The sequence below is a fragment of the Falco punctatus genome (assembly GCF_963210335.1).
Source record: "Falco punctatus genome assembly, chromosome: 2".
Taxonomy (NCBI): Eukaryota; Metazoa; Chordata; class Aves; order Falconiformes; family Falconidae; genus Falco; species Falco punctatus.
Genome location: NC_137581.1, coordinates 121,740,451 through 121,765,343, shown reverse-complemented (window position 1 = coordinate 121,765,343; position 24,893 = coordinate 121,740,451). Strand labels below are relative to the sequence as shown.

At 44.5% G+C, this 24,893-nt stretch overlaps 2 protein-coding genes across 6 annotated transcripts in view; one reads left to right on the top strand and one right to left on the bottom strand.

Moving 5' to 3' along the window:
* Positions 1 to 24,893, bottom strand: part of CMSS1 (cms1 ribosomal small subunit homolog) — a gene marked incomplete at its 5' end in the record, with an annotated part of 239,809 nt that overhangs the window by 34,373 nt on the left and 180,543 nt on the right. The window lies entirely within an intron of this gene.
* Positions 1 to 24,893, top strand: part of LOC308059094 (filamin A-interacting protein 1-like) — a 154,814-nt gene that overhangs the window by 172 nt on the left and 129,749 nt on the right. The window lies entirely within an intron of this gene.

The window sequence follows — 24,893 nt, the reverse complement described above, 5'->3', positions numbered from 1 at the left end:
AGCAATTGATGATGACTTGGATCAGATATGCTTTTTCTGCTAGACCAGTTCTGCATGTCAGCATTATGGGTTTTTTTGGATAATGAAATTCTCAATCCCAAAACATCAGTGTTCATCATCACTGTCTAAAGGAAATGGGAAAACAAAAGGATATCAGCACGTGGAACAGAATGTATGTTATCTGATTCTACCTGTTTAAATCAATGTAAAAAGCACACAGCCAAGCCAATAGAATGTATCATTCTGAAAGTAAGAGAAAAACAGATGTGACTATATGCATGATGATTACACATATGGGCATGCATTTAGATGTGCTGAGTGATGTTTTATCCACGTTACTTTGTACAATATGAGAAAGTATGGCTTCAGGTTTGCAATACAGGGCTTGCTGCAAATAGCACAGACATAGAAAATATAATAAATTAATAGATGAACAGATGCTCAAATCTCCTTGCAGTTCCAAAATAGTTGGCTCAGCTTCAACCAGAGTACAGGCAGGATTAAAGATCACACTGAATTTAGTCTCCTTTTCACTGTACGCTTTACACTGGCCCCTGCATTGCTTATCCTTTAAAAAACACATATCGCTGTGCAGTTTTCCTCAGCACCACTTTAAACTGTTGTGATTCTTAAGGGGGAAAAAAACCTGGACAGAGTACAGCATTGCATGCCTGTTTGTAAGGAGATCCTAGCACATTTCAGGTCACACAGACATCATGTTACTGTGGTGTAGAGATTGTTGTCATGTAAAGACACTCTGGAGCCATGGATTTAGCACTGGCACACCCACCCCTCTGATGGAACATGACTGTAGCAAACGGTTCACTTGACCCAAAGGTCCAAACACTGATGCAACAACATATGCAAGTTCTTCATAACGTTAACGCTACGTAGAAATCTTAGCAGAAACATCTGAAGAAAGGCATATGGATTCTGGATTAACAGTAAGCAAAGGGCAAGAGAGGTCACTAAGTCACTGGGTGTTCATCTAAGCCATGATGACTGGGTGAATTGCTGCATGTATTTCAGGCTGTCTTTTCTTAATATACCTGCTGGTTAGACAATGACATGTGTCAGCCTGAAAAAGTAAAATTTTACAAGGTGGCAAAAGTTTTACCTGCTGAAGAAACTTCTGATTTTGGTTACTCTCAACTCCGTAAAAGATCATCTCATCATCTCTTGCTTCTGATTTCTGCTTAGTAATTTATGCTGAGAGTCTTAACTGTTACGTTTATTTGGAGAACATCATCTTTTTCATACCAAGTAACTTCCTAGCAGTCCTCAGACTCTTTAAAAAATGGCAATTAGGGTAGTACGCCATGGAGCCAACTCGGGCTGTGCGTCACATGTAATTCAGATTCGGAAGGTTTATGTTGCAAGAACTCGAAGAAGACGCTGTTATAGGAGGGGTACGGAAGTTCATCAGCACGTAAAAGGCTTCTCAGTATAAGAGAAACTAGTGCAGCCTAAAGACTGGCAACAACCTTTTATAAACAGTTGTTATACACCAACAGAAAAGAGGACAAATACATCTTCATAAATTTTTAAGTATTCCAGTTTTAACTAAAGTTATTGCTTACTGAATCAACTTAGTTTTTGCGACGCTTTGTGGTAGCTGTGCTGTGTTTGTGTGGGAAGATGTTATTTCCCATCAACGTTAAAGCCATGAGGGCTGCAGTGGTGGCCAGCAGCATGTCTGTGACTAGCTTGCTAACACAGCATGCACAGAGACCCTCCTGCCGGAGGGGCAGGAGTGCTGCTGTGTCCCAGTGGAAGCCAGCAACTGGTGTGTTTTGAGGGGAAGGTCATCACACCTTCCCCGCAGGAGCTGAGCCTGAACTGTCTTGGTGACCCAAATCGGTGGGAAGTTTGTTGGCACTGGGATGAGACAATGACAACCGTGGAAAATGGCAATAGCACTTGGGTGATAAATATGAGCATGGCATTATGGGAAGAAGTTAGAAGGAAGCACGTCTGAGCAAACAGGCCTCACGTCCTAACGCAGACAAGTCTCAGTCTGCTTGTAACCTCTTTCTGGCTGAGGCTGATCCTGCTCGGTAGGACCATCCCCTTCCTACTCTCTCCATCATAAAATTCCAGCACCAAATGAGCTGGCTTCATCTTGCTAAACTGCAACCTCCAATGGGCATCGTGTGCCCATACTAGTGGAGACCACCACTGAAGGGAAAACATTTAAAAGAAGAAAATAAGAAAGCAAATAAAAAGAAGGAAAAGATCTTTTTTTCCCCCTTCTCTAGTGTGGAAAAGAAGGGCTGAAACCTTTCATTTTTATTAGGGGGGGTTAGATGGGGCTGAAATCCACCTTCCTCACTGGGGTGGGAGGGCATGGCTGTATGTGTCGACTAACATCTCCAAGGTTTTGGAGGGGGAGGAAGTTTGGCTGATGATATATTCTGCCAGCTGGCCAGGCAAAGCTCCAAGGGGACATTCAAAAACTCCTGGCTTTGGCACCGTCACCCTCAGCTGACAGGTGTCAGCAGCGCCAGAGCCAGATGGCTAAATCCAAGCAGCGCCAGGGGGATGAGTAAGTCTCACCAGCAGCCAGATCCTTACTAATGCTTGCTGCATTTATGTTCCTGCTCACGGGCTTCTTCCTGGTGCAATTGAACAACAAATGATGCTGGGATGTTCCTCCCTCCCTCCCAAACCAAACTGACAGAAACAAGCTGGGGTTTTGAGGGGAATCAAAGCATACCTCAGCTCATCCTGAAACAGGTGTCTTTAGCAAAAGGCCCCGTCAGATGCCACAGCATCCTTGGCACAGGGCTCTGCAGGCAGCCAGCCCAACCCAGGACTCACCTTCACCCACCACCATCACTGCATAGCTGGTGCTGAGGCCAAAATCCAAGCAGGGCCACCGAAAAGGGGATGGAGGAGTGCGAGAAGGGTACAGATGACACCTAGAGAGTCAGTCCGAAAGTAGCTGGGTACAGTTCTCTGTGTATGCTGGCATGAGGACGGAACACAACTTGTGGTACGAAAACAAGTTGCTACAGCTGCTGAAGCAGCTCTGCCTCAATACCTGCACAGAAATTCTCTTTCAAAACCTTTCGTGACTGTTGCCATGACTCCTGAACATACTTTCCAGGAAGGGACAGAGGATGATGTGCCAATAGATGCTGTATAGGAAACAGAGATACTCATAGGCACAGAAGAATGACAAAGCTATAGTTATGCAAACAGTTAATGAAATAATTGTAGTGATTCTGCTAAAGAATATTTCCCCCCAAGGCTTACTGGTGACAGGGAAGGGGAAGGAAATCAAAGTTCATACTCTCCACACAGCCCCAAGCTTTGTCTGACCTGCTTTCACAAATCCATCTCCCAAAAATTAGGAGGAAAAAAAAACAACAGAAGTTTTCCACAGGGCCCCCTGCTGCATTTTGCTCCCTGTGCACCAGAGGTACAGTGACACCTTGTTGTAGGACCAGTCTGTTCCGAGGTAAGGAACAGCCTCAGCAGCCTAAATTTTCTTTCAAGCCTGATACAGTGCTGGGACTAAGGGAGAGAGCTCCAACAAAGGCTTTCACATTTTTGCATTAGAAAATATTACTTTTAACCATGGCAAATTCACTCTTCTGCACCCAAACCACAACAATGCTTCATGCTCACATCTAAGTGGAGTAAGGCACAGAAAAAAAAAATCCACTTGAAGATGTAGATACTCTACAGGCCTGCACTGCCATACTGCTTTGCAGCTGCAATTGCCAGCTGCAAAGCGGTGAAAAGCACAGGCAGAGCACTGTCTGCTGCACTCGGTGCCTCCCTTCTTGCCCAGACATCTTTACAGTCCCACTCAGGACAGTTTTATGGGTCCCAGCCCTTACTTCAGTGGTTATTGAGGACTGGTAATGACTCGTGCATGTGAGGTAAGGTCTGATGCACACAGCCTCCGCGTAACAACAGGAACCAGGGCTCTTCTCAGCGCAGGGGAAGGCGAGCAGAGGGAGCGGCCCCACCTGACCTCAGCCAGTGACTGCCAGTGCAACTGGGGACACAGCAGATGCAGCCTGCTTTTCCCTGGTCACATCTGCATCTCTCTTGCACTCATGCAAATACCCGTACATATGTACACTGGTGTGTACAGACAAATGACAAAGTTGCAGGGGGTGGAGACCTACTCTCTATCCGTTAACAGCAAAACGTAGTATTTTAGGCTCAGATGAAGCATCTCCTCTGCAAAATGCATTTATTTCATATGAACTTTCAGTTTGGTAGATGAAATGAGAAGCAACTATGACAGCTTTGCCTAAAAATTATGATAATAATGAAACTGAACAACTGAAAGTACTTTGCCTAGAATGTTATAAAACAGTATGCATGGGTATGAGACAGCATGTATATACCCAGAGCAGCAGTGGTTATCTATAACTGAAAATATGCTTTCAAAGTTATTTAAAAACTGAGCGTGTACAGCTGGCCACCTACCTGCACGGAGCATTATCATCTTCATAGAACTGTTCCCAACACCAAGTTTAGTGACAGCTACAGAAGCAAGCTGAAAACAGAGTGCTCTGTGGGGCATGTGTTTCTTAGGGCAGTAAGGACGGTACACAGCATGCTCACAGAAAGCCCTTTGCCCCCTCAGGGGGTCTCAGCAGGAGCTGGGGGCCTGGGAAGGCACCAGCACAGCAGTAGCTGTGCTTTGCTGGAGCAGCGCCCCTACGAGCAGCGGGCTCACCGCCCCCTGCCGCTCCCTGCCAAGGAGAAGGGTTGTGTGCAAGGCTGCACTGTACCAGTGCATCTCATTTGAAGATTAAGATGGTTAACATTAAACCAATTCCCGACAAAAATCCCACCTATACAATGTGGCATAGGCACACAGGGAGAAATAGTTAAAACTGGAGTTATACAAACCTCTAACACATATCTCTTATCTTCTGTTACTTAAGCCTAAATTCTTTCAGTGGCAGCAGATTCAGTGATCACTACTGGGGCTAAAACACCACAGACAGAAATCCAATAACATTTTGTCTCAGGCATCAGAGAAGGAAAGGGCATATACACAGGTGCAAAACTGCAAATTAAAATTTTACGTAAAATGAAATTTGGACTAAACATAGACCTGTTAAAATAAATCCTCGGAGGTGAACTTTTCCATTTTTCACTCATAACCAGCTTTTTGGTATACCAATCTGTTCCTCAGGTATTCGCTTGAACAGGAGAACAGTGTAAAATCTCTAGTGCGCAAATAGCAAAAATAAATAAATAAATAAATCAGCATCTACAACACAGTTATATTTAGCATAGTACTCATGCTATTTTCTTAACCAGTAATAATATTGCAGAAGAATACATGAGCAAAGGATGTAAAAGAATGTAAAATAATCCCCAAACGAATGTGAAATGTTTTAGATACTCTCACCTAAAGAGACAAACTACAAATCATGTGCAAAGTAGTGAAAAAACAGGCTTTTTACATCAAGCCTTGCCTGCCTTTAAGAACACTCTATTTAAACAGAAAATCAGTGGCAGCCATTCTTCCTGTTGCTATGGTTCACTCTGCTAAAACATAATGGTTAGAGATGCCACGTGATACAGCTTGATGCATACCATCGTATGTCCGCTCACGATACCCGCCCAAAAGAGTGGGAAGACAAGGAGATGCCATTTGGGATGAAAGCAGGGCAGCGGTGTATGAGGGGAAGGAAGGGTTGGGATGACGCATCAGGACTCACGTGCTCCAGCAAATGCTGTTGCTGCATGGTTTGTCTCACGTGGCCAAGTTCCCCACTGGCCATCCACCCACTGACCCGCACCTGCACACTGAGAAGGCGAGACAGTCAGCTTGCGACAGTTTCTCGATATAGATAAGTAGACACCCAGAGACTGAAACTATGACCTCTCAACTCCTCTGCAACAGGAAACCTGAGACTCCTGAAGGGGGAAAAAGAAGCATTCGCTCCCCCTCACACCAACTTTCATCCGACCTCCAGCTGCCTGAGGTGGACGACATGCAGTCTAATTATAGTTTTCTTGAGGCTTCGCAGAGACTTTCCCCTCACGTGGGCAAAGAATCTCACAAATCCCTTTCAGAGCACAGATCATCTTCCATTTTAGACCCCTCTTCTGCCCTATCACGAATGTGCAAGTTTGCTCCTCGCCAGTGAAATGAATGGAAGAAATGCCAGGTTTCCTCAAGCAATGCAGGGTATGGGGTGACCACTGGAGAAGGCATGGGTAGCTGCCTCTCTACTGTCCTTTCCCATGACAAGTCACTTAAAAAGAGGCATTAAATTGGAGACATTTTAATTACTAGAAGTGCAAAGCTACAGTATGTACTCAGCAGCTTCATCCTTTACAATTGTCAAGGATGTACTACATATACAAGCTGATGTGCTGTGCTTTCTTTGCACTTTGTGTACATGCCCTCTACTCGGGGTCAGAGGAGGGAACCCTAGAGGATTTATTTGGGTGGAAGTCAGGTGCATGTATGTGCTTTGTTACATTAAAGAGCTTGGGAATACACATTTCTACATCTGATGGGGACTGCTTAGCCTTTAGCAAATCATGAGCACTTCTTCCATCTCAGTTTTACTGCAAAAAACAAGATGCATAGATATCCCTTAATGGGGTGATTTGGAACCTACATACATACATGTGCTATGGGATTCTTGAAGAAAGTGCTATGGCAGAATAAAACAATAGTTGTTTATTATATTCAGACAGAAAGGGCATGAAGTCCCTTTCTTTAAACCTTGAAAAAGCATCGGTGGTTTTAAAAATATTTTTGAGAACCCAAACCAGTTGCATTCAGATTGTTAAGATGAAAAACAAACTTGGGGCTCACCCTGTCAGAGACACGGCTCAGTGGGATGCCTTTTAATGTGGAGTTACACTTCTCCAGTCTCACTACTGACAGCCACAACCAAAGGCTTGTTTGTCACGTCTGCTATTCAGCAGCTCCTGGGAGAGTGTCCTGACATGAAACAAGAGAATGATAAGGGTTAGCCCTATGCAAAGGGTCTCACTACAGCATCCAGCTCAAGGACAAACTGATGACAGACTATGTAAAGCTGGGGTCAGAATACATACGGCATGGGAGAGACAGAAGCTGTGCTTTATCGAGGCCCTGAAGTCTCAGCTCTGGAGACAGCCTCACAAGTCAGATGTCCTCCGGTGTCCCGTATGGATTCATGCGCTTGAATTCTTCGTTTGAGACCCTGTTGGGAAACAGCCTCCTCCCACCTGCTCTGCTGTGGAATGGCTGATACACAGATCCACCCACAGCACACCAGGGGCAAGACAGGCAGCACATCTAAAGTGGAGAGATCGGCGTCTTAGCCAAACTTACAGAAACCAGCAATGTAAATTAATCCAAGTCTTAAAATATGGAAAACAGCATAGCCCTCAAATCAGACATACTTTGTCTCTCACTGCTTGCCCTTGGCAGCAGAATGAATGGCCACATACAATTAATACTATCAAACAGAGACAGCGCAGCCATGAAAAAAAATATAAATCTTATGTACTGTCATGGTATTTTTATCCTTTTGTTTATTTTTTTAAACTGAACTAATTACTTAGCAATGGTCGGGATGGGAAGGCTGCACCAGGACTGTAATGAAGGTAAAACCCTGGGGAACAATTTTGATTATAGTGGAGGTTTCAGCTGAGTACATTTTAATTAATCGAAGTATTACAGTGCTCTGAATTCCCAGAGCACTGTATCTGGTATCCCATTTCAACCTGCAGAGACTAACATGACTAGGTTTAGGGCATATTTTAACATTGCTCTAATAGGTAATTAATTTATTTTTTATTTTTATTATAGAGGTTTTCAATAGACATTTCAACAATAAATCACTAAAATGATGTGGCTGCGGAATGCCAAAAACACACTCAGACACCAAATACCTCTTCCATACTTGTATTAATTAAAAGCACAGTGAAATTTCTAATTATAAAAGAAGTTTTCAAATCAATACAGAGAAGCCACGGTAGCATTTGGTTAAAAAGCTCAACAGTGAGCCAACATAATAATATTAGACATCATCTACTATAGGATAAACACGTAAGTCTTCAACGACAAGAGAAAAGCAGGATCTTCAGGGTTCAACACATAGTGCAGTGTCTACATTATCTGTATAATCCAGGCTTAAGGGAGCTGTGCCTAAGGACTGACAACACATGCATAGAAATATGCAGCAAACACAGAACCAGATCTTAAAATAAGCAAGCTTTGAGCTAATGCATCATAAGACCCAGCAGCGACTATGCAATTTGGATCTTTAAATTCATAAAGCACTTAAATTTTCCTTGGCATTCTTCTTTGCATCCTGAATTCACCAGTGTTTTGCCACTGCATGGAAACGAGAATGTTAAACTGCCCAGGACTCTCATGGTTCCCACTGCGAGAGTGCAGTCTCCTGCATCAGATAAAGGAGACCTGCAGAGGTGGCTGTACACTGCCCCTAACGCAGCAGCAGACCCTGAATCTTCCTCCAAGAGGGATGTAAACACCAGAAGAACATCCAGACATTAGGAAAGGACCAGGGGAAAAAACCCAAAGACAGCCATCAAGTAGAAAGGGCTGAATCCAAGAGGATTTTGCCCTGCCAAAGGGCAGAGCACAGCGCTGATGCTAGTGCCAGTGGTGGCAGGAAAAGGGATGAAGACAAGTGATGTGGAGCTCCAGCTCTGAGCCAGCACGCTTCTCCACACTGATCATGCGTCGTTTTCTACAAAACCCAGTCTTCCCCCCTTCTCTACAGTGTAAGCTGCTGCACCGCTTGCTCGGTGTCCGGGAGGTGCCTGAGCTGCTCCTTGGTCCCTCCATGACTCCTGCTGTCCCAAGGCGCACTCTGTCATACAGCTGTAGAAACAGGTTTGCTCTCAGCAGCACCTCCCCCTGCTAAGGGATACCGAGCCCCTCACTGCTACACCACCAGGCCAGATGCAGCCTGCCGCTGCCAGCTGTTGCCGTTACCTAAACCTTTTGAGAAGAGAGGTGCCATAATTAGGACTTTCCCCTTACATAAGAAAAGGCTGGGGGCAAAAAAGGGTAAGGAACTTCCCGTGGTCCCTTACCCCAGTGTATCCATAAAGCTACAAACCCCCAACCTAACGTCAAATAAAATCCTGACCAGATTAATGTTCCAGGGTGAAACTGTTCTGCGTAGGATAAAAAAGAGGGTAGCTCACTTCTGTGTAGGAGCAATGAAGCAAATGTAATTTAAGAGAATGATAATGGATTTCCTTTGACAAAGGTACAGACCTAAGCTCACATCTCTGCCAAGCCATCTAGTTCAGGAATCACTCCTTTGCTTTAATTTCTGCTAACCTAACAGCACTACAGATACTCTGTATTACAGCTGTCATTACCACAAACATTACAAGAATGATTTGCTACAGTAAATAATCACAGAATTGGGTAAAGGCAATAGCATTCTCTGGAGCACGTAAAATTATTCCAGGATGGAGACCAGTCATTCATGCCTAGCAGTAACTGTGAAACCAACACTTAGAGAGTTTGGACTGAAAACCTCAAAGAGGAAAAAGCATCAAATTACTGCTACAGACCAAGGCACAAAATCTGACTTTTTCATTCAGAGAGGCAGATTCTGCACAGATTTGCAAACCTGAAGCTTCCCCACCCCTCCACCCCCACCCCACGCCCCACACCGAGCAACCAACCAAGCACCCAGTTCAGACTCTAGAGCTGGAGTGACGTATTTAACACCTGCTGGGTACACGCCACTTATACTGTGTTTAACCCAGGAGGAAAGGAGCAGCTGCTATTGTCCTCCCTGCTTCAGGTTAAGCACCAGGAGAGCATGAAAGCACCAGCACTCGCACACTGCAGCCTCTGGTGATCTAGAATTCCCCTCCAAATTGTCTATTCTTCACTCATGCCTTGTCTTTTAACTGCATCCAAGGATGAACAAAGGTAAATAGCACAGTGCACTTTACCTGGGGCTGACCCTAAAAGCAGCTCCAAAACTGCAAGCTTGGGCAGGTCCTAGCCAGGATCCCTGAAAGGAACGCAGAAGAGCCGGAGCCTGCAATGCCTTACCACTCCACAGCCCCAAACACTGGCTGCTAATGGAGCTCCCTGGCAGTAGCAACAGCAACTGATGCCCCAGGATTTTTCAAAACAGCAGTCATTTTGAGAAAGTGAAGATAAATTTAAGGAGGGTAGGAAACTGAAACATGCTTCCCTCTGGCCCAGGTGACCTTGACAGAAGGTTGGGTTTGCTCAGCACCCCTGAAGCTTAAAGCCCCAGGAAATGTACCTGGGCAGGAGGCTCGCCCTAGAAAAACAGGTTGTAGGTAAACCCGTGGTTGTATTAAAAGTCACCCACCTGCAGGTACTAGTTGCTGAACACAGGGCAGAGGTAGCGTTACTTCTGAAAATGGGGAGGGAAAACTTCTAGGCAGAAAATTATTCTGCCTTTACTCTTGCACCTGTAAGAGTACCAGTGCACCAGTACAAAAAAACCAGTGCTTTATGAACACGTGTAACAGTAAAAAAGATGCTCATGGCTCCAAACTGCATCTATCATGAGAACTCCTGCCCCAGGCAGGAAAGTGACAAAGAAAATGCTGCCTTAGCGCATGCATCGGTCTTACTGGGTTCAGTTTGTTTTTTTTTAAAACTGGAGCATCCGTACACCTCCTTCTTAAATTGCTCATGCACGTGTTGGCAGTGGAGACTCTGCGTTTGAAACAGCTGAATCACCAGCATGCCTCCCAAGCAAACCCTGCAGAGATGAGGGGGAAGTTATGTGCAGGAGAGTCTTTAAGCTGTCCCACACGCAGCGGCTGCCTCCTGCGGCTGCTGGACGTACCCAGTCAGCCCTTCTGGGCGCTCTTCAGAGCGAGCAAAATACAGACAGAAACACCGGGCACTGCGGGGGGAACACACCTGAGCCAAAGCAAGGCATTTTTTTGATAGGCTCAGACAGCTTCTGACCAATTTTAATACCACTTAAGCAGAAATTTTGTGGAGAACTGTTTTTGTCTCCCCCATTTGAGGAAGGCGAAGATCATGGCTTTGCTGCACAGACCAGCCATGGCAGGACACGAATACATAAAGAGCAAGAGAGGTAGGTCAAACCTCTCCAACCTGTCTCCAACACAGATGGCATTCAAGGGACCAGGCAATTCTCTTTCTAACCTCCAGACACAAAATGGGAAGGAGAAGTGACTGCAGAGGATTTCCATTCAAAAAACAGCCCCTGTTCTGGTTTGTCAGTCAAGACTCATGTTAGCACGCACTTCAGGGAGCTCGCAGCACTCCTGTGCTCTGCTATACAAGTAGGAAACAAAGTTCCTTCTGCTGTACTCCTGTGCTCAGCTGCGGGGTCATTTTTCAAAGAGAGTTTTAAAGTGTACAGAGCTATCAGCTGGACATGATCACAAGTCCACAGCTCTGTCCGCTGCACTCAGCACAGCCAGCTCTGAGTGCGAGTCCCTCGCCTGCTGAAGCGAACAGGAGCCGATCTGGATCTGTCTCGGACGGTTCATGTCATCCCTCCCAGGAGCCCCACCAACAGGCAGCTGCTCTTCCTCACCAGGAGTGCTTGCCATGGGCATCCCAACAGATCAGGCTCCGCTCCCCATGAAGCTATACATTATTAATCTTATCTGAAGCAGACAGTGCTGACACCCAGCTTCCTCAGTGTCTGGAAGAATACCAGCTGTCTCCAGCTCAGCCCCAATAAATGGGAAGAACGGGCGCATGTATCAGGAGGAACTATTTCTTCAACCTTTGCAGAGTTCAGAATCCTTCCCCTCTCGTTTTCCCTATGCGCCATCACAGCCGCTGCCTGGGACTCCTAGCCCACTCCATCTCTCCGCGCAGCCCGGTGCGACAGACTCCTCTGTACCTTCCGCTCACAGGAGAACTGTGCCGCTGCCTCTAGGGCAAGGACCTGGACCCAACGCCCGCCCACCTGGGGGTTTTGGGGATGGGTTACTGCAGGACTGTCTTTATCAGAATAACAGAAGGAGATGCCCGATTATGCAGTCTGTGGAAGATACGGCAGCACACATTACCCAAAGCACAGGAATGGGCACTGTAAAGGAAATTACAATGCTCAACAATTCCTTGGATTTTAACTCTTAGAAGTCCTACAAGGGCTTGCTTCTAAGGCTCAACAATCTCTATGGTCCTTTTTCTTCATCAGCCTTGGAGCTTTGCAACCAACAGATACCACATAGTTGCTGGTGTTGTAAATAAAAGTTCCTTTCTACTGAAAGGCAACCAAGCTGAGGAAGAATTTTTACCTTGAACTTCAGAACTGGTCTGTAGGGGGTACTGGGTAAGACTTGTATTCATCAGCCCTTGTTAAAAAGTGCTCACAATCAACTGGATGGCAAATTTCATAAAGAACAGGAGGAACAGATCTTTACCCATGTACATACCTTTCAAAAGCCTCTAACAACCTTGAAGATGTTTCACTAGTAGTGTACACATGGCACAGACCGGTGCTACACAAATACATGGCCTGACAGGCAGATCAAGCCCTTAAAAACCAAAGAATACCGAACACTGTAGCTAACTTTGTACCAGAAACTAGCTTCTTGGACCAGTTTTGCATTTCAGGATGCAGTCCAGCAGTGAGCTGGTTTATGAACACGCTCATGAAAACACACATATCTTGCATATCCTATCCTCTCCAGAAAACTAGGGGTTTCCACTGTGGCAACATTACATGAGGCAGCAATATTTTTAAATAAAAGCCTTTTATTCTGGGGTAAAATGATTTCCAAACAGTTTCTGGTCCCCTGACTCGGGGACCAAGACTTTGCTAGCAAGTGGGAAAGTGTTCTACAATTTGACATGTAACAGCCAAACTGATGAAAGATCATTCAAGCACCCTTAATGGCTCACACAGAGACATTTTTACTGTAGAAATCGACATGCCATGTTCACGTCTAATAAAACCACATTGTTTGTTATTATGAAAAATACACTAATTCTGCTTGCTACTTCCCACAGGTTTACAGCACTAATAAATCCAGATTTGTGTCACTGATCTCTAGAATTAATGACTGACTACCAGTAAGAGTGCAGTAGGTGGTGATTAAAGCAATAGAAATGCCCCATAAGACAGATGTTATTGCCTTTGTGGGGGGAGGCACTGTGTGGTAAGTTAATATTAAGTTCAAAGATCCAGCTCATTTTACACAGTTGGGCTGTCTGATGAAAGCTGAATTTGGAGCACGTTAGTGTAATAACATGCTCCCAATATTATTTTTTTAAATTGGTAATTATAATGAAACACTATGGCTGAATATTATTGCCCTCAACCACTTACATCATCAAAATGAGATGACAATGTTACTTTTTATTTTCTAAAGGTGGTTTTTTGGCAAAGCAAGTCATCTTTTCTCTCAGGTACTATTTAGAAAGCAAGATTAGTAGATTCAGCCATTTACCTCCTCAAGCATCATGCTTTTTACCATGCCGTATTTACCACACAGCTTCAGGCATAGCAAATAAAACTGCCCTAAATCTGTGACTGCCTCAGAGCTGTCCGACAGGGTGCTCCGTGCGTCCCAGAGCAGGTGGGTAATTTTGCAGCATGAAGTCCCAGGTAGCTGGGTTTCACCCTTACAGTCATCTGTGTATTTCAATTAAGATACATCCACTAAGCCTTCATCACAAGGCAATGGCAGTTTCCTCCATTACCTCATTTCCAATTAACCGTGATCTTAGGAGTCTGAAGCCTCACATACTAACGTAGAGAGTTGGAGCCAAGATCTGCCTGTTTATACAAGACAGAAAACAATTTAAAAACACACTAATGCAGAGTTTGATTTTAATTGCATTAGACACAGTATCTGTCCAAGAAAAAACACAAGGGGAATACATTCAAAACCAAACTAAAAAAACCCCAACCCCAAAACTTGGCTGTTGAAAGAAAATTACGGTCACATCTCATGTTTGAAATCTTGATAAAATGAGTTCAGGATGACAATAATCTCAGCAGAAACTCTGAATATGTATTGGCTGTTCAGACACTGGTCACAAGATTTAAAGAATAAAACATTTAGTTTTGTATAGATCTGTTACTTCATGTAAAATTAAACAAGTTGTTTGCTTTTTTTGTTGTTTTGTTTTCTTAAAACCAACCACCATTTAGCACATGTTCAAAGAATACACATCTTTCAGGAGTCTTTTAATCAATCACAGCAATTTGCAAACCCATTTCAAAAATAAATATTTAGAGGTCATGTAAGCAATGAACTCAAAGAATGGCTTAGATCCAGGCATTGTGTAGACTGCATGATGTGATCCTCCAGACATTTTTCTGCCCATGTGGTGCCATCAAAGAATTTGGGGTTTTGGTTTTTTTGGTTGTTTTTTTTTTTTTTAAACATGGCAAAAATTAAGGAAGGAAAGAAAGAGACATATGAGGAACTGAGAATTGTGAAATGAGAGGGGGGTAATGCAAGAGGCATCATATCCTACCACTCAAACATGAGCCAGCAGAAGGGAAGGAATGAGATAAGCAAGGTCAGGGCAGCATCGGTGGCCAGATTTTTCTTGAAAAGAGCTCAAGAATGAAGTTAAAACAAAAAACATCCCTCACACTTCTCAGACATCAGCTACTCTGCACTCTCTTCTCACTAGTTTGGGTAAGACTTTTGCTAGACCTTTTTAATTGCTCACTTGGACCCCAAGGTGCTTGAGGAAAGTGGTGAGGGCTCAGCTGTCATCCCAGCATTAAGTGTGGTTGGCAAAATACTCTGCTCCACTAACTATCTTTCCTTGATCAAAGAACTTCCTGCGGGTCAAGGAAAAGGGGAAGGAGAAACAACACCTCGCTGTTGAGAAATTCTCTCCCATTTCAGACCACAGGACAGCTCTTTAGAAAAACGCTCGCTCCGTTTCAGTTCAGGAAGAGCACAAGAGGCTGAGGTACCCTCTTCTGATTGCAACAGCCAGGCAAAAGACCTTCTTCCCCAGCCTTTGCCATCAGTCATGCCAGGTTTCTGTAGCAGTTTGCAGAAATACACTTCATTGGGCTACTCTGCTAAATTAGTTGCAGATGCTTCTGTAGTAAATCTTTCCTTAGTCGTGTGCTTCAGAAAAACTGAACTGGAAAAGTCTGCTTCATAGGCTCCGTATCAGCCATAAAAAAACTACATGAAACCATGAAGTCAAGCCCAAAGCTCCCCCCTGCGAATTCTGGAGCACCACCGTCACATCCTGATTTTCCAATTTGATCCACTCAGCTGAAAGGATGTTTAGACCCAACATTTCTGGGGACAAAGAAAATCTCTTTTCATTCTTCTCTCATTATTGAAGTGTGGCTGAAACCTTCTATTCTCAGAACAGCAAAACATAAATAAATGCTGGTAAATGTAGGGAAGTTTTAGTCTCAGCAGTGGAATTTCTCACAAGAACTTTTGAGCAGCTGAAGATGTAGGAAGGGACACTAGTACTTGCTCTCAGCTAGAACAGCTGCTAATGTGATTACATGAGCCCTCTTCAAAGGCCATGTGCACAAAAGCAGGTGAGTCTGTCAGTAAACAGCAGTCTTTTGTCTTCCTAGAGTTGCCACAGACCCAAATGCTGTTGTCCATGAAAGCAGGCCCCAAGCTCAAGGTGAATGCCACCTAAGGCCCTCCTGTAAACTCCAGCTCCGTTCCAAACCCTGAGATCCTGTTTCTTAACAATGTGACATGGAGCATCGTGCTGAAGTCAGTCTGTTTCTGGGACGTGCCACTGCACTTCCACTCCTGATTCTTCTCCTTTTTCAGGTTTACCTCCATAGTAGAAAAGCTTGTTTGGTGCTCCAACTCATCTATACCGCAAGTTAAAATGTTAAATATTAAATCCTTAGTACTTCATTTTGGGTTTAAGGCTGACAATTCAAAATCTCATAAAACACAAGACACTGAAGCTATGGCTTAAAACTACAAATTACAGACCTTCTCCCAGCACCTTCTGTATTTACAATGAAAAATATACTACAAAAGACAGAGGACAGCCATAATCTCCAATGCTAACAGCTATGCCAGAGCACAGAACAGTAAAATGATTTTCCTCAAATCACACACCAAGCTAACAGCAATGCCAGGAACAGCATGCAAATCTCACTGATGTGGTAAAATATCAATAAACACATGTGTGGCTTTTCTGCTTATTTATTCTATGTGTGTCTACATCTACCTATTTTTCACATGCTGATTGTGCAAGACTGAACTATGCTTTTCCCCCCACTTGGGAAGTGTTACAGGTAGCCACTTGGTATTTTAAGAGTGAATTACCACCAGAGCGGGAATCATACTTTTGAGCAGCCTTAGTTCAATTATAACCCCAAGCCTTTATGCTTGCAGTTACTGTATTTCTCTTATAGTTACTAGAATTATTACCGTATTTCTCTTATTTCTGAAAACACCTTGTGGTTAAATAGGACAAATTCCTGCCACCTCCCGCCCCTACTACTTGGAAGGTAGCGTCTCCAAGTGCCTGCTGTGCTGAACTCCATAAGGATAAATTTGAGTGACAAGTTAGACTCAAAAAAAAAAGAAAAAGAAAGTGATCGAGCATCCCCTGTAGTGTTAGTGGCACACAGGCAGGGAAGTTCTAACAGGCAGGAAAGAGACGCTGCTGCACACCCACTCCCTGCCTTGCACGTGCGAGATCCCTGCCTCTCAGGACACTGGCAGCGACTCCCTGTCACGCAGAGAGCCCCCAGTGTGGCTCCTGCTGGCCATCCACTTGTCTTCGCTTCTTGGGGAAATGGGGCTCATACGTGACGACCACCGTTATCCATGTATGCATGTCTATGCCTGTGTGCTCATCCCAGCGTTTTTGTCGCGGCCTACAGCTATTACACCAAGGTTTGACAGCAGGCTGGAGAAAGCAAATTCTTGCAAGTTCCCACAAGTTTTGTGAAACCAGACAGGGAGGCAATTCTATAATTATCCCCGCAGAAGGGGAGGCTGGCATGCATAATCCCAGAGAGAGAGGGAAGAATCCCAGTAAATTCCTCAACCATGGGAAAAGTTTCAGCTGAGACTCAGTCAGCCACTGGACACACATTTGTAGGAAAGTAGGCAAGTTACACCTGAGTGCTCAGAAAAGTACTTGTATGGCTAGGTAAGCACTGTAAAACATAGTCATATGAATGATTTGTTCCATTCTTTCTTCTAAGAAATTCTTCCCAGCACTGGAACAGGAGGGAGCAAACTGGTGGGTGATACACACATTTGCTAGCACAGAAAGGATCTTTACAAAAGCAGATTTTGTATTTTCCAAATTAAGAAGGAAAAAAAACCCATGACAGGGTGTGGCAAAGAATTGTGCTTGTTTTTAAGCCTGCCTTTTCAAGCACTCTGCATGCTTATACTTTCAAATACAGAAAAGCATCCATTCTGAAATAAGCAACAGGACAGAGCCAACATACGTGTTTTGGGATAGCTGAGTTTATTTTCTCAGGGTCTGTAAAATCAGATATATTACCGGGATAACTATTATGAATACTTTGACCACACATTCCCAGCCAGCGCTGGCCGTGGCTGCTTAAGTAAGGGGGGAAAGGGGACGACTGACCCCCATTACCACCCCTGTTCAAGTCCTGCCCCTTGGCTGCCTATGCCCAGTTCAGCTGCCACAAGCCACATTACTCAGCTGTTCACCCCCACCCTTGCTCAGGACGACCCAAGGCAGTCACAGAGAAGTGCAAGCCACTCAGCTGGCAGACCTACACGACTCGTGGGAAGCAGGCAGTGACCTTTTCAGCCAGCAAAAACTACAGCAGGAAGACTGCTTGAGCAAACCTTATCATGCAATAGAAAACTTCCCCGCTGGTATAATAATGCAAGAGGGGACTATTTCCCACTGGCAGTTTACTATATGAGGCTGCAGCGTCAGTACAAAAGGACGCATGAACTTCCAGATTAAACATTTGCAACAGACCCCAGCATGCATGCTCTTCCATGTCTCCAGGATTTCAGACCTGGCCAGGCACATACCACACTGCCCACCAGGGCAGTACTCCTGCAAGGGCCAGGTATTTAACCACGCAGACTGCCCTCGGGATACAGGCAGCACACTACAGAGGGCAGGAGACTTGGGCACATGGCTGCACTGCCCAGAGGGTCTCACTAGCTTGTGAGAACTGAGGTTTGCCACACGGCTCTTGAACCTTCACCCTCCCTGAAACCTGGGTGCGGCAGGAAAGCTGTGCACTCCCTACAACTCTGTCTACCTACCTCAACTGCATCAAGTTTTGCTACCCAATACCGCCACTCTCTCCACCCAAGATTGCTTCCTTTCTTTCCCCTGTGAAACTTTGAATGCTATTTTTCACAAGTCGAAATCACCAACGTAGATAGAATTCTTACCCCCTTTTTTGATTTTATTTCAAAAAAGCCTTCCCTTTGCACTAAATACTTCTCTATGTACTTCAGCCCTCATGACTCAATCTCTATCAATACATTAATGGGATTTATTCAATTTATTTTATTTTATTTTTTTAGTTTCCCAGGTGATGACATGAGAGACCTTCAACCTGGTCTTGCACCATACCATAGGAGAGGTCAGTGAATTGGCAATAACAAAGGATTTGAGAGACAACAGCAGGGAGAGGGAGTTCAGATATTCAGTGACAATGCACTAGCACAAATGCAAGCTTCTCTCCTCAAAGGCTCCAGTATAAGGAAAAGCTTTAGGAGCAGATCCTTTGCAGCAGCATCGTCTCCTACACTGTTCCGATCCGATTACTTAAGCAGTTTGGTTTGCCTGCGTTATCTGCAGCTAACCTGCTACCGAGACACAGATCTGGTGTCTGAAGTCTACAAAAAGGACCAAAATGCAACAGTCCCTATACCTGTGTGAAACCTGTAACAGGCAATCATACAATGACCCCAGATTAATCCTTTTGCCCTGGTTTTCTCTTGCTTTCGCACTCCCCAAGCCCATCGTCACTTCCCATTTTAGGAATTTGGGACAAACATGCATTTCTTGGTGTGCCAGGGCTTGGGCATTCCACCACCACCAAAATGGGCACCGTGTACCTCTTCTGTGGAAGCAATGGGCAACCTGTTCCAGCAGAGATTCTTCTGCCAGGGCTGGGTTGTGACACTGGCAGGGAACATGGGCTGCAGGGGACTGCTGAGCGAGCCAGAGCCCTGCTGTGAGGCGCAGCAGGCCAGAAAGACACTTGTGTGAGGCAAGAGGATGGCAGAACGCTTCTCCCCAGAAACACTGAGAACTTGAAAAGGCTGGAGTTTGGCATAGAGAAACGCACAGGCTGCAACATTTTTTTGTTAGAAACCCTCCTGCATTCATGAACGCGTGCATCCCAATGTGAGACTCCCGAGTGGGAAGCTCAACAAAACACAAACTCCTCTTCGCCCAGGACAGCCTGGCTACCTCACGAGAACATGGGAATCTACGTGGGAAAAAACCCCAGCAAAATATTTTTAAAACATCAATTTAAATCCAGACCAGTTCTCCCTCCTTGGTAAGGCCCCGTGTAGCTGCTCCTGCTGGCGAGGCACTGGAAGGGGTGACATTTCAGGCCCGCTCTTCAGCAACACCCTAGAACCTTTGGCCATGGCGCACGCCTGCCCATCACCACCTCACTCTGCTTGCATGCAGACCCAAGCTGAGCAACCTGAGCAGACATTTGCAACTCAACACTCACCACAATTTCACGTTGTGGTCTGACCAAGTGGCACAAGCACTTAACCACAGACTTTAACAGCAGCATGCTGTGCACGCTAACCCCTCCCTGGTATTCCACGTCAGCTCCCACTGTGAACCAGCACAGACGGCAACGGGTTTTGGCTTAACAAGCGGACTCAATTGCACTTGCACTTTTTGGAGTGAGGAAGATTATCATTCCTACCTAAATTATACCATGCCCCTGACTGCAGTCCTTGAACCTCCTGGAATGGCGCCTTACCGCAGCTAGTGTAGCCAGGGCTGTTGGGCTGGGACTGCCTCAGGGGCTGGCTGTCTCCTTCAGGGAAAAGGCCAAAGGAGCTGATGTCATTTACATGTCACCTGACTCTGATGAGCAGATGTGCTGGCAGTCCAACACCACACAACACTGACACTTTAACAGAAGTGTTCAGGACATGTTTTTCATGTCCACAGTCAATCCAAACACACCACTGCCGCCTCCACCTTACACCACTGCACAGCAGGCATCAACAAGCTAGAGCGCTAGCAATGTGTGGATGATGAGAACGTTCCAACAGTAGACTGGACTATGCTGAACACTCCAGGAACATCAATTGAGATATTTTCTGTACCCTGAAGTATTTTTTCATGGCACATTAGACTTTCAGATTTTTTTTATTTTTTTTAATTAACAACCGTGCTCAAGCTCCCTGGGGCTTAATTTTGCAACAAGGTAGAACTCCACAAGTGTGCTGATTTCGGCTGGGAGAGTAATTTTCTTCATAGTAGCTAGCATGGGGCTATGTTTTGGATTTATGATGAAAAGTGTTGATAACACAGGGATCTTTGCGTTATCACTGAGCAGTGCTTACACCAAGTCAAGGCTTTTTGTGCTTCTCACCCCACCCCACCAGCAAGTAGGTTGGGGTTGCATGAGAAGATGGGAAGGGACACAGCCAGGACAACTGACCCTAGCTGACCAAAAGGATATTCCAGACCACATGAGGTCCTGCTCAGCATATAAAGCTGGGGGAAGAAGAAAAAGGCAGGGGCATGTTTGGAGTTGCAGCGTTTGTCTTCCCAAGGTGCGCATGACGGAGCCCTGCTTTCCTGGGGATGACTGAGCACCTGCCTGCCGATGGGAAGCGAGGAATAAATTCCGTGTTTTGCTTTGCTTTGCTTGCATGTGGGGCTTTTGCTTTACCTACTAAACTGTCTTTATCTCAACACATGAGTTTTCTCACTTTTACTCTTCCAATCCTCTCCCCCATCCCACCGGGAGGGGAGTGAGCAAGCAGCAGGGTGGTGCTTAGTTGCCAGCTGGGGTCAAACCACGACAAGTATAAAAATCAGTTCAAATAAAGTAAAAAATTATATTTAAAAAGGAAAATAAATAAATAATCACAAAAAAGGCAACAACCCTTCCAATATTTTTTCCTCCAAAAAGAATGCATTTTTCCTTGTACCTTCTGATTCCCTCTGCACCTTACTTTGCTTTAAAAAACACGAGAGTAGAAATGGGTAGTCCGACAAATCAGGACTTCAGTAACACACCACAAAGCACTTGGTTACAGCATTAAGCATTGATATTGTAGGTTGGTAACACTACACCTGCTCAGGGGATATGCTGTAGTCTTGCATGATCAAAACCTAAGAGCAATTTCTCAGCTCTCCAGTGGGTGAGGGGAATGAAAGAAGAAGTTCAAAGGCCTCAGGTCCAGAGCAAAGCGATGCCCTGAGGCAGTGTGGCACAGAAACGTGTGCAGCCAACAGGGTACAGGAAAACAGTTCATTTGACTTCCCCATCCTAAGAGGCCAGGCCCCCTGAGAGGTACTTGTGGCGCTTACAGCTGGCTGGTCCGAGGGAGTGGGTGACATCTGCTCAAAGCAAGGCTCCTACTCCATCATGTAGAGCAAGCTTTTTAACCACCCTATTTAAGAGCAAAGCTTTTGGAGGGATGACTGACCTTGATGGGTATGCCAACAAACTAATAGCTCTGCCAGCACTGAAGGAGTCAGTTATCTGAAGACAAGATACTGCACAGTGTTGCTTCTAAAGCAAAGTCAGTTACTTCCTTCCAACTGGTATCTGAAAGTTGCTACTAGCAGTAAGAAAAGTATTCAAGAGAGAAAAAACAAGGCAGCATAAACACGGGGATTAACTGGAAAATTCGACAGAATTCTTTTATTACTATTACTATTGTTAATTGCAAACAGGCTCAGAACACATCCTCCTAGTGACAATGTAAGTTAAGCAGTCTAATATTCAGTATTACATCGAAGCAACGTTCTGCAAAATGTTAACCTCCACCCTAGGTTCATCCCCCTATCCCACCCCCAATATACTTATTCCAAAAAGACACTACATTTATAAAGCAGGTAACATAAATGCTATTGCACTCAACTCTAGGGAGTTACTAGCACCGTGCTCTTGAAATCTCTAAGGAAACTCCTGCTGAGATAGTATTTAAGACTTTAGTCCCCAAAGCAACATTTCTTAAATGACCTCAAGCCTAAAGCTACCTAAGTTGCATCAAAACTGCTCAGACATGTTGTTGCTGGCATCAGCTCAAGTTCTTTTAAAATACAGTTAATCTGTGCAATTAATAGGGAACAATAAAGTCACCACGAGAAAGTTTTTTAAAGGTTACCTATCAGAAAAAGCAAGGCAAATCTTGCATATAAGGATGAGCAATCATGTTAAAGGGTGGCTGAGTGCCTTCTTCACTTGGAGCTTGCTCAGCCATTATGCTCTTCAAAGTACTGCATGTCTTACCCTTCAGCTGTGTTAAGATGCTATTGATTAAGGACTGAGATATACGTTGATATGTAACCTGTCAGACGTGTTTGAAATTCCATCTGATACTCATCAAAGGAAAAAAATTCCTCACCCTCATTACAGAGTGTAAAAAGTTATCAAATGCCCCTGAGCAGGATAGCTGCCCCTCTGGAATAATGCCTTCCCCCCACTGCAACACTGTCGGCTCCAGGTGAACCATATGGGTTCTCCATGCTATCTCCACCTTTCAATAGTGGCTTTGAACCAAGAATGTTACTACAGAGCGGAAGGGCTGAATCCCAAGATAAGTAAGCGGCAGGGCTGACCTCGTAAGCAGTTCCCTAGGGCATATCATTAGGATCGCATGAGGTTCCTGGAAACAGTATATGAAAAACAGACATTGAGGTTTTACCATTCATAGGCAGGAAGTAAACAAGGTTTAGCAGGAATTAAACACATTTATAATTCAAAGAAATTTTAAACACAAAACCCACATACAAATCACACTGGGGTTAAAGTGGTACTTAGACCCCATAAGGGAACACAGCAGGAACAGGTCACAGCAAAAATCCACACTTGCAGCCTACGCACATGTGCACATTTGCAAAGGTACAGGGAGAAATACAGACACAGCTCTCCAATGCTCCTCAAGAAACATGCTCACTACATTAGAAAAGCAAGAATTTCAGAAGCACTTAGCTTAGTCCAGATCCACTCCCAGAGACGTTTGTAGAAAAAACAACAAAACCCTCCAAAACAACCAACCCACTTCAGCAGGAAAAAAAAACCAAACCCAAGCTACTGATGAGTACTTCTGAAAAACCTCCCCACCCTACTAAGACGCTCTGCTGAGAGCAAGCTGTGCTGTGAGCTGTCAAGTGTTTCCGCTTTTGTCCACTTTGAGGTCCACCCCATGCAGGTGAGTCTCACCTCCAAGTTTCTCCCTGTCCACTTGGAAGAAACTGACTCTATATACTTAAAGTACGGGCTTTAAACATTCTCCAATACTGAAGATCATCCTTCTGTTCTAACATGCCACAGACTTCCAGGGGAAATTAATTGGAAAACAAAAGGTTTGAGAAACATCAACAATACAGGAAAAAAGATGCAGAAGATACGTATGATGAGCCCAGAATCTGATGCCTATCACTGCAGCAAGCCACGACCCTGTACTCCAATCTTTTCACTTTTTCCATTGTGATGACCTCAAGGACAAGCATCTCTAGACCTTAAAACACGGACACCCCAGCTGCCTAAGCTGCAGCATCAGGCCCCACAGCTGGAGGCATCTGGCACTGTTCTTGTTGTGTGCGCTCCATGCCAAGCTCACATGGAGCACACTGACAATTCCTAACAGAAACAACATGAGTCCCATACTGGTCCCCTGCCACCCAGTTGGTCTTAAGATGAAGTAAAACCGGAATGATGATACTGAACTATGAGAACATCACAGAGTGATTATTTCAGGAAAAATATTTTAGTGGGCTTTTTTATTTTGCATGGGTTAAATGGTTTAGAGTGACACCTCACCCCAATGCCAGCCCTACCTTTTTGGTTTGGTTTTTGTTGTTGTTGTTGTTGTTGTTGTGGTTTTTTGGTTTGTTTTTTTTTTTTTTTTCTCCCCCAGAAAGTTGCAGGTTGCTCTGAACAGCTGAGGAAGATTGAATACTCACTCAATGCTCTGAGCTCAACATTTTTGTGTTTTCTTCCCTTAGAGGTAAATTAACTACTAAGGAAGAAATAATTTTAAAAGTACAATATTCAGTGCTTATATAGTGTCTTTTATCAGCAGAACTCAAAGTGCTGCATATATTTTTAAAGCATTTATCCACCACAAATCCAGAAAACTGGACATACAACTACTTGGTCTTTCACAACAGATACTGGCTTTTGGCAAAAAAACCTTTTGTTTTTTCAGTACTAAAAAAACATAGTTTTTAGGACCATAGGAAGATAAAAGAAAAACAGCTTTTGATCAATTCCACCTCATGCAGCCAAAGTCTCAGTCCCAACTAGTAAGAAAAAAATTCTCTTGATGTAGCCAAGCTGCAATATACTGAGATCCAGGTATTATCCTGGTGCTGGGATAACTTGAATCATAAACATCTGGAATTCTATCAAAAAGCTGATGGGACACAAAAATCTCAAGCGACAGGTACACCACCATGACACAGAGAACCCCTTAGCTCTGAGCTCACACACTACAAAACCTAAGCATCTACATTAGGTTCTGCAAGAGAACAGACACGTATCCCAGGGCATCCCAAGGCCAACCCATGGCTCTGTCACCCTGGCTTTAGAATTCTACACTGAACTGAAATAAACCTAACTCAAAGCAGCGTTCTGAAAACTCAATGTACTAAAAAGCTGTTCCATTCATATATTCCCATGTCCTAAAAGACAGGCATAAACCATGATAAAAATATTAGCAATTAGGTTTTAGGGACTGTGATCTCACAGATGAGAACAGAACAATTTCAACTGAAGCCAATGGAATTA